We start from the raw sequence: 10,942 nt of genomic DNA, 5'->3' as shown, positions 1-10,942 counted from the left end.
GCTTACAGGTTGCAAATAGAGACTGACGTCATCTGTTGAGCTACCTATTCAACCCTCATTCTGAGAAGGGTGGCAAGAGCCGTAGGCCCCGCATTGTGCTAGCTCTGACTATCACAGTGCCAGGTGAGCGATTACTGTGTGTCCAAAACATGGGAGGGAGGAGTCGTACAGCAACGTGGTCCTCTTTTGGAGAAGACGATATGTATTTACAGATTACCATGATTCTCAAAAATAAAAGCAGCACAATTTTACAAATACCTAAAAAGATCAAGTATTATTTATATGTAAACAGTTCTGAATGAAAGAACTAGGAGAGAGGTAAGCTAATTAGTCATATGCAAAAATTATCTCTATGGCCTTTCCTAAAGACTCACAGTATGGTTCAAACAACAGGGACTCTCAACAGTGCTCTCTGTGGTACCTGGATTACCTTCCTACTTCAGTGAGCAGAGAACTCTTCAGCCCACCAACAATACTAAATACAGCTAAATAAATGAGATACAGAAGTGATAGGGACATATATATTTTAAAGCAACCAGAATAGGTGAAGAAAGGGAAGTAAATTCAGGAAGATGTGACCTTTATGATTCATTAGCTTCTCCTGCCTTTGCTTGCTGCAGCTTTGGGCCAAACTGCCACCTTGGGTCTAGCTGGTCACGTGGGAAACCCAGAAGCAATAATCCAGGGTGCAACTACTATTTGTACAAATGAAACTGTTCATTTTCAGGCAAGAGAATCCTTCTATAAGGAGTCAGAAGTGAACTACGACACAACAAAAGCATCACCTCTACCACCATCACACCTGAGGGGCTTTGATGTACGTTCCAGAACATCAAAATTCTCTTCAGCAAGATGCGTGCTGACCTCAAGATGTATGGGGCTTTCCAAGATGCAGTCTTAAATATCAACCTGGACATAGAAATGTGGAATATTTCTTCTTTCTTCTTAGATTCTTGTGCTATTTATATTGCTGAGGTTAATTTCACAGAAAATCAGATTAGGGCCACTTTGTAGCTATTAGGTATGCAATTTTATTTTTTGAGCATATAGGTGGACCATTTATTTATTTATTATTTTAGAGACGGAGTTTCACTTTGTCACCCTCAGTAGAGTGCTGTAGCATCATAGCTCACAGCAAGCTCCAGCTCTTAGGATAAGGCAATTCTCTTGCCTCAGCCTCCTGAGTAGCTGGGACCACAGGCGCCCTCCACAACGCCTGGCTATTTTTGCAGTTTGGCCAGGGCCGGGTTCGAACCTGCCGCCCTTCAGTGTATGAGGCTGGCACCCTACGCACTGAGCCACAGGTGCCGCCCCAGGTGGACCTTTTAAATCCAGTTAAATGATCGAAGTTAAACAATAAAACAAATCCAGATGCAGAGTGGGAAAATTTAATTTTGAAGTGAATATTCTTTTTTTTTGTTTTTTTCTGATGAGAAAATAGTGATTCAGAAATAAGACTCCATAGCAATAGAGATGTACTATTGCCTTAATTTATAATATCAAGATGTTTGATTTCTTTCTTTCTCCATCTCCCCAGGATACCATGCACAAGACAATTTTTCTTATGTGGTATTGAAGTCCCTTGACACAAGAACTGTCCTTCAGTAGAAGAACATTTTTTATGATTTCACTATAAATAGGGTGAGGGTATTCTAGTTATTTCTTCAAGAAGGAGATGATGGATCCATGTGAGTCAATGATTAGAAGCCCTTGGAAGCAGCAGTGAAGCTACAAAGGGATTAGGATGTCAGTCTGTTGCTGTGAGCACCTGGTCATCAAAAGGGTGATCTCATGCACAGGCATTTCTTGGGCAATGCCTATTCTAGTTAGTATTCAGTCTAATAAAAAAAAGTTAAGGTTTATACAATCATAGGCACAGCACCTGTGCTGGGAAGTGGCTTCTATTTACTTTTACATGGTAGCCAGGAAGAAATCTTGTTACTTGTATTGTATAGATGAGGAAACTGATTCTGAAGCAGGTTTAAAAATGTGGCCAGGATCACCCAGCAAAGGATTCAAACCCAGAAAATACTACTCCCAAGGCAGAGCCCTTAATCCTATCAGGTAATGTGTGCCAGACAATGAAGCCCTATTGTTGAATAGGAAAAGTCGGTCACCTTATCTACAGAGGGATTGGACCCCCTGGTCTGGACCTGTACCATCCTCAAATCAATTTCTCAAAAATAGTGTCTGGCATCTTAGGTCTATCAGAGGTGCTCGTCTCTGATAGAGAGACATGCTTAACTTCGAATTCTGTGATTTCGTGTCACTTCTAACAAGATTGCATCTGGAATTAAAGAAGCTCACCAGAGGGAATGTAACAGGGGGCTCCGCAGTGCACAGGCCTCATTTAAATTATCATCAGGAACACCTTCCCAGAGATCACTAAAAACCCACTTTTCTCATAAGACTTTGTCTAATAGTCTAACAGTCTATAAAAAGTACAAATTAATTGAGAAAGAATCATGTTCTGCCTTGAGAGTGTTCTCTTCAAGAACACGCCTGCCCACTCCCAGTCCCCCAGCCTTGCTAATTCTACTGTATTTCTTTTAATACAAGATTTTATAGATCTCTGCAAACTCAGCACTAAGAAGACTTTCCGGTGTGGAATTCCTACTCAGGGAAACGTTCAGGGTTGCTTAACTGTCATTTCCCATATTGGGGGCTGCTTAGAAAAAAAGCAAGGATTTACACCTTTCCTACCCTGTCCTGAAGTTAATTTTGTCTGTGTATTTAGAAGAAAGAAAGATCCAAGATACCCAGGTAAGTTTTAGAGGTAGTGTTTCCAAAAACTAAATGTCTGACATTTCCGTCGGGTTCCTGAAGGAACCTGGTCAAATGTTCAAAATCTGGTCTAACTATTTGAAATCTGACTTAATCAAGGTTAGATATGGGGGTGGAGGAGAGAATGAGAACAGGACCTAGCCAGATTACCTGAAGTTAAAGCAATGGCTCCTCACCAGAATCATATTCTCCCAATACACTTTACAGTGCAGCTGTTATGATACTTATTAAATTGTTAAATATTCGCATAACCATTCACCCGATCGACCCACATACACACAGCGTCATAGGACATGGGATCTTGATTATAGAGCCTCACCTTACTTATTATTTATTATTTTTTTAACTGTAGCATTTAGCACCGTGCCCGGCTCTTCAGGGGACCTTGGCAATTCCTTGAAGAAATGAATGGCTGCTTTTAAGACTACTTTTCTGTTTCTGTTATTCACCATTCATTCGCGTGTATGTTTCGAAAATAATTTGCTGGTCTGGGGATTTTTTTTATTTGTCCTTCTGCTAAGAAGACCAAGGCACACTGAGAAGAGGACATTTTAAAATGGAAGTTGCCAATGTTCACCGCATCAAAAGATAAACCCCCTGAAAAAACTGAAGGAGAAAAGCCTAGTGACTTATTCTGATAGCTCCATTTGAAACATTCCAATGGCCGGCTGAAGTTTCTGCTCTTCATCCAGTATTCTGGAGACCCAGAAAGACTTTCAGTTTCCTGAGACTGCAACTCATCCAATGACTTTGGCAATTAAATCTGTTTGCATCTCCCCTTCCATCAGCTGAAATGCTTCTCTTAAAAAGCAGGTCACTGGGATGGCCAATGTCTGGCTCTGGCTGGTAGGACTCCTCATGTAGCCATTTCTATCAAATCTCTTACAGAAGAGAAAGAAAGTGATCAGAGTGGGAAATATTAACCCCCCCCCTCAATCTCCATAAACTAAAATGCTTAGTGTCCCTTTAAGATCTTTTAAAGTATTATTATGATCCCTTTAAGATCCCTTTAAGATCTTTTAAAGTATTATTATAAGATCCCTTATAGATTATATCCCTTATAAGATTATTATAAGATCTATCCCTTATAAGATTATTATAAGATCTATCCCTTATAAGATTATTATAAGATCCCTTTAAGATCTTTTAAAGTATTATTATGACATTTTTTGGAAAGCCAAAAGAACAAACAAAAATAGAGGCAAGCAGAAGGAAAAAACACCCAGGGGAGAATTCTTACTGACAAGTTTAACAAACAACTCTAATATAGAATAAGGATTTTTTATAGCATTTCTATATAGGGGAGTTATTCCAATATTTTATCAATGTGTCTTTTATCTCTTGCCTCTAGCAACTTCAGGTCCCAACAACCTCCCCGCCCTCAAACTCCCAACCGTCCCCCTATCCTCAACCTCTGTACACAAGTCACACAGAATCCCTTGAAAATTTGTTAACAACGACGTTTGGAAAACACAAAGCCATTTCCATTCAATTAAATAAACACACCACATTAACCTTCGGTAAAAGAAGTGGCCGCCGTTCCTTTTTACAGGGAGCTGTAAACAGACTTCGAGCTTCACAAAGCCGGGATCAATAGAGCGTTGGCAAACAATAATAATCTCATGCACATTCTATCGACAGCCGCTCAGAAAATATAGTTTGATTTTGATGGGCCCAATGATTGAGCCCTTGGCCTGCCTTTTGCTTTTCTCTGAGAGAATGTCAAAATGTCAAGAAAATGCCTCTGTGGGAGTCAGTTTATCTGCAGAGTCTTCAGAGGGACCAAATCAGCCAAGTTCTGACATGAGGGTAGTGCAGACCAGTCGGGGAACAGCTGGACTTACAGGGAGATGGGGACGATGGTGCCACAGCTGTCAAAAGGTGTCATCCTCTACTGTCAACCACCTCTCCTGTCACTGTTGCTGTCATATTGCAGAGGGAATGGAGCAGGGACAAATAAGATCAGAGATGTAGTCTTTCTCCTTATTCCGGCCCCTCCTGCCAGATGAGATTAATTCTAAGAGTAGAAAACCCTGGTATTCTGTACAGACCACCCCTAGATGCCCGCCCTTTATCCAACCTGCATACAGGGATCTATTATTTCATCCCTTCTCCTTCTCCCCTGGCTCCTTATCCCCACTTCAACCCTGCGATATCTCTCTCTCCATTTTCTTTTCATTTCTCCTCTACAGAATGAATAAATTATTGTAGAAGACACAAGTAGCCTAGAAAGGATGCAAGATCTCTGGACCAGGAATAAAAGGGTCTAATGTCAGATTGAAACTTGTTCTGTGACCTGAGGCAGATCAATTTTTCTTAATTGTAGAGTCCTGATATTCCATTCTGTGAAATGGGTTGAAGCTTGACCATGGGGTCTCAAAATCTTTCTGTTCTAATATTAGAGCTGAATTGTTAGAGACAGAAGATCTGACTGAGTGTTGCAGTTCATCTCTTTACCAGCTGAGTGGATTTTATTTCTTTTCCTGACCTCTAGTTTCCTTGTTTGTAAAAATGGGTATTATAGTTCTCCTTTTTAGTTGGGTCTTTTCCTGGTTTTGGTATCAGGGTGATGTTTGCTTCATGTTGGGGAAGATTCCTTCCTCCTCAGTTTTTTGGAATAATTTCTGCAGTATGGGAGTAAGCTCTTTTATGAAGGTTTGTCAGAATTTTGGTGTGACGCCATCTGGACCAGGGCATTTTTTTGTTGGGAGATTTTTTATTGTTTCTTTGATCTCATTGGTCTGTTCAGGAAATCTATTTCTTCCTGGCTAAGTCTAGGGAGAAGGTGTGATTCCAAATATTGATCCATTTTTTTTCCACATTGTCAAATTTCTGGCATAGAGTTTCTTGTAGTATTCAGAGATAATCTCTTATATGGAGAACCCTCAAGGAACATAAACTAGACCTCCCATTTGATCCTGCAATCCTATTGCTGGCATATGCCCAGAAGAAAAAAAAAAAATCCTTCTGACGACACTTGCACTAGACTGTTAATCACAGCTCAATTTACAATCACCAAAATGTGGAAACAGTCAAAAGGTTCACTAAAACCCACAAATGTATTAACAAGCTGTGGTATATGTATACCATGGAATATACTCAGCCATTAAAAAGATGGAGTCTTCAATCTTTTGTGTTAACCTGAATGGAAGTCAAACACATTATTCTTAGTAAAGCATCACAAGAATGAAGAAGCAAGAATCCTATGTGCTCAATTCTGACATGAGGACAATTAATGACCTAGTACATAGTAGGGGGTGGGGAAAAGGAGGGAGGAAGGGCTATGGGGGGTCATTGTGTATGTTACACCTTTTGGGAGTGGGACACAATTATAAGAGGAACATTACCTAACAAATGCAATCAATGTAACCTGGTTCTTTGTACCCTCAATGAATCCCAACCATAGAAAAAAGTGGGTATTACCAACTAATTTCTAGTTCCCTTAAAGGAGGCAAATAAAGGTACTAAAGTGTTTTAGAAAGAATTGCCAATTCTTATTATAAGTCTATGACTGACAGAAAAATAGATGTGAGAAAAATTATCAACATAAATGTGTCCCCCAAAGTCCTCATGAGGCTGTGACTGAGGAACTACAGATTTTCCAAAAATCCTAATTTTTTCCAAAAATGCTAATAGCAAAAAAGCTACATAAATCAGCTTTCTGTCACTTCTATAAAATAAAATGTTACAAACTAGATTTATTAAATATTTATCACATGCCATTTGTTGAGCTAGCACTTCTTATAACTTTGTATTTTAAAAGCTCTCAGCAATCCCCTCAAATAGGTACTATTATTGTTTTCTGTATAGAACTATTCACATAATACTATCTTAATTATCATTTAACTGTTATGAGTTTTAATTTAAATATAGCAATCGTGGAGGGGTTAAAAAAGTCCTAACGGGTCAGTAACTTGGACTTGAACCCAAGAATGTGTGACTTAAATATCTAGGAGCTTCACTCCTAAACTATGCCACCTCCATCATCTAAGGGGCACTTACTTAATGGAATCTCAGGGAAGATTTCTGATGTTTAAAAAACCTCCCTACCTTTTCCTGTGAAAGCCATATCCTTATAAATAAATAACACTCAGTCAAGTTATTGCCAATCAGCCGCTCAGCTCTTGAAACATAGTTATTCACATGATTACTCTCATCATCAAGGAAAAAAAATTAGAAAATCTAAAGCCAGGCACTCTGTCAGTGGCCTATATGTGGATTTCTTTCTTTCTACAAGCAAGAAAACCATTCCCTAAATAATCTCAAAAATATTAGGGAGGGGAATTAAAAGGGCTAATATTTTGGTATAGACCTTTGCAAAAAACAATGCTGCTGGAATAATCTAAACCTTGAATTCCATGTTACCATGCAAAAGGCTCTGAGAACGTGGCAATGACTTATTAAGATCTCGGCTCAGGAACTAGAGAAACCTGGCTTCAATCTCCAGATTTCCTTTTAATAGTTTTAGACCTTATGAAGTTATATAAATCTCTCTAAGGAGTAAAATAATAGAATGTAATTCCAACAGCTAATATGAATTTTAAATGACTGAATATGTGCAAAATTCTGAGCTTGGTTAGCACAGTACCTAACACAGAGTAGATGATTAGTATACTTTGTTTATAATTAATATTACCGATATACATTCTTTTAATTCCTTTTCTTCTTTCTCTAATGCTTAGTACCTATTACTGTAAAGACTGGAAGGCAAATCTGAATGATGTATCAACCTACACAAAGCCATTAGCTATAACTTTGAGGAGTTAATGTTTGCTACAATGAATATTTGTTTTAATTTGTATATGTGGTAATTAATCCACGTTAGTGATCTTCCACAACCCCATGTAACAGTCTCTGTGTGTCTGTGCATGTGTTTTAAATAATTGTATGTTTTATAAGTGATTCCACTGCCTGAACAGAAAATAGATACATATTTTAACACCTGGATAATTCTCGTTGAGTTTCTTATACAATCACAAGGAGTCTAACACATTCATCTTCCATGCATGGAGAACTTACAACTTCGAGGGGCGTGCAGTTGTGACTCAGTGTTGGGGAAATTGATCATTAAAACAAATTGCTAACCACAGCCTTCCCATAAGAAGCCAAGCAATGAAGAGGTTGTTAGGATAAAGCTTAGTTAGCTTCATTTCAACTTCATATTTAACAACACTGCAAGAGAATATTTTGGAGGGAGCAGAAAGGCAATTTGTTTGTGTCTTCTCTGAGTCTGTGTTCTATCTATCTAAGGGCATGGGCCTGCCCACCCCATGTTTACCTCACACTAATCACCTCCCATGAATCCATTTATTACGAGGTAGCTTCTCCCAGGAGAATGGTGATGCTCGATGGGCGTGGCTGGGAGGTAGTGAGACCGACACACACTTTTACCTGCTGTTCACCAGACAAAGGTTCAAGAGGGAAAAGTGGAAGGGAGCTTGCTGGGACAATCCACACTAACGCAGCTCCTCTCCTGCAGAGAGAGGCACATCTAAGGCTCCAGACAGTAACTTAACCTGTCTAGGACTTGTCCTAGACATCAACTAGTCTTCACCTAGCCATTTGAAATTTTCCTACTTTGGAAGACACTCTCATGAAGGTACTATTGATTCATCTCAAGTATCGCCATGTTAGCAGAGCAGTGACCACAGCCATTCTCTGCAGGTTGGGATCAAGATGGAGAGGAAAGCCGAAAGAGCTGCTTCCCAGGAGAAGACCCAGTGGTCAAGAGTGAAAGTGAAAGACGATTCCTGTTTTTATGAAAATTCATTTTGTTTCTGTCGACTGAGAACCCTCATGTGCCAACCCCGGGTGTTGAATTGCTGTCTTTGCGATACACAGCAGAACATGAAGGCACGAGAAGGACATTTTAACCCCAGCCATGAGCAAAAATCTGAAGCCTGAGTCTTTAGGAAAGCCAAAGCATGGGAAGCATTCATTCAGAGTCAAAACTCACTGACTGACTGAAAGAACTCACACGAGAGCTCGTCTCCATGCCATTCTGCGTGAAAAACAAAAGTTAAAGCAAAGATTATGAGTGTGTATCTGATGTATTAGAAAGAACTTCACACTCAATCCAGAAATCACTGGAGCACTTCTTCTGTGTTTCAAATTTGACCTTTACAAACAAAATCTGCTTGAATCTACTTGTGATGTGGGTCCACAGCGCTGATACGAGAAGGGAATCTCCATCAGTCCCATTTATGCTTATATTATCTTTAGCCTCTAACTGCTTAGGCAAGACTCTTTAATTTTTTTTTTAATTTCATAAAAAAACATAACATATGTATACCATGGACTACTACTCAGCCATAAAAAGGCGGAGACTTTACATCTTTTTGTATTAACTTGGATGGGGTTGAAAACATTCTCCTTAGTAAAGTGTCACGAGAATGGAGAAGCAAGTATCCAATGGACACAATACTTAGACAAAATCAGGAGATGAACAACTCCTTGCCCGATGAGAGAAAAACTCAATTAAATTCAAGTAGGGGCAGTTAGGAGGGAGGAGGAGAAGGGGAGGCAGGAGGGGGATGGGTGTGGTCTCACCTAATGTGCACAATGTAAGGGTATATGGCACACCTCCTGGGTCAAGGGCTCCACTACAACTTGGTGCCAAAGCTCCAGATACTAAGGGGAGATTCTTAAGGAAACTGAAATAAAACCAAGGCAGTGAGCGTCAAAATGCAGTTTACCAATCCACTTAAAAGCAGCAGCTGGAGTGGCTTTGTCACAGCACCACAAAGCCCACACTCTTACTGTGCATATAACTTTGAGATGATCACATCAAGACCAGAAGTTAGAAGATTGTGAGGTCTGCACGGTCAATTCAGCTGGTGTGCCGAGGAAGCTCATTACCAATGCAAGGTCTGCTCTAGTCATGGTACGGAAAGGTATGTCTTCCTAGCCATGCAAGCTATCTAAACATACAGAGAAAATAAACTATATTCATAAACAGTACCCCAGGAGGTAACATTTCTCCCTTTAATGCTTTGGAAGACTGAGAGAAATTAAAAGCCGCTGGAGCAATTAAGCCTTTTCCGCCACGTTGCACCTGTCTCACCAACTTGAAGCACTCCGAGCACAACACAGTCTCGATGGGCTCTGCCGGGCAACTTTGAAATCTTTTATTAACAGTCAGTCAGTGTCTCCTAGTATTAAACTATGCCTACATTTTATAGCTGACAGAAATATTAGGGTTATTAAGAAATTTCTAATTTCCTTAAGTACTAGGTTTGAAAGTTGATATTCGCTGACCTTTCACTTTGATGCTTCCTTGTGTGTCTGTGTGTGTGAAGGTACATCCCCATTCTCTTGAATGCACATGTTGGTTTGTGATTATCTTTCAATATTTTTTATGAGAAATTTTGGTGAACCATGGCTAAGTAAAAAATTTGTGTTATTTTTGAATATGAGTTCCACTGCAGAACTGATGCAGCACAGACAGCTCGAAATATCAACCAAATGTTTGTGAAGGATGTGGCTAATGAATGCACTGGGTGTCCGTGGTCTGAGAAGTTCATTCTGGTGATTTTAACCTTGGACCTGAGCCATGGGGGCGATCTGAGACCAAGGTGGATAATAATCAGCTGAAAGCTACAGTGGGAGTGAATCCATCTCAACCTACACATGAATTAGCAGCAAGGTTTGATGCTACTATTCCAACAATATGGTACCACTTGAAAGAAAATTGGCAAGGTAAAGCAGCTGGATAGGTGGGTTTTATGTGAGTTAAATGAGTGTCAAAAGAGAAATCATCTCAAAGCTTGCCTTTCTTTGCTGTCACAACATAAAGTCGAACATTTCTATGCCACGTTGTTATGTGTGATGAAAAATGAATCCTTTTTGACAATCACAAGCATTTGGCACAATGGTTTGACAAAGATGAAGTGCTGAGACACAGACCAATAGCGAATATGCATCAAAAAAGCTAATTGTGTCCATTTGGTGGTCTGGCGCTGGTATTATCCACTACAGCTTCGTGAAACCTGGTTAATCAATTATAGCAGATGTCTACTGCAACTAATCGGATGGAGCCATGAGGAAGCTTGCAATGAAGCAGTTGAGATGGCTCAGTAGCCACAAGACAATCCAGCTGATTGGCCAATGAGGAAGCTTGCAATGAAGCAGCTGAGATGGCTCAGTAGCCACAAGACAA

General features: G+C 39.8%; 1 protein-coding gene across 4 annotated transcripts in view; it reads right to left on the bottom strand.

Annotated features, from left to right (window-relative positions):
• NRXN3 (neurexin 3) overlaps positions 1 to 10,942 on the bottom strand; it is a 1,203,771-nt gene that overhangs the window by 419,168 nt on the left and 773,661 nt on the right. The gene's annotated exons all lie outside the window — the stretch shown is intronic.

This window comes from Otolemur garnettii, unplaced genomic scaffold (genome assembly GCF_000181295.1).
Source record: "Otolemur garnettii isolate 467f Iridium unplaced genomic scaffold, OtoGar3 scaffold00020, whole genome shotgun sequence".
Taxonomy (NCBI): Eukaryota; Metazoa; Chordata; class Mammalia; order Primates; family Galagidae; genus Otolemur; species Otolemur garnettii.
The sequence above is the reverse complement of the archived record's forward strand: the minus strand, read 5'-3'. Positions and strand labels throughout refer to the sequence as shown.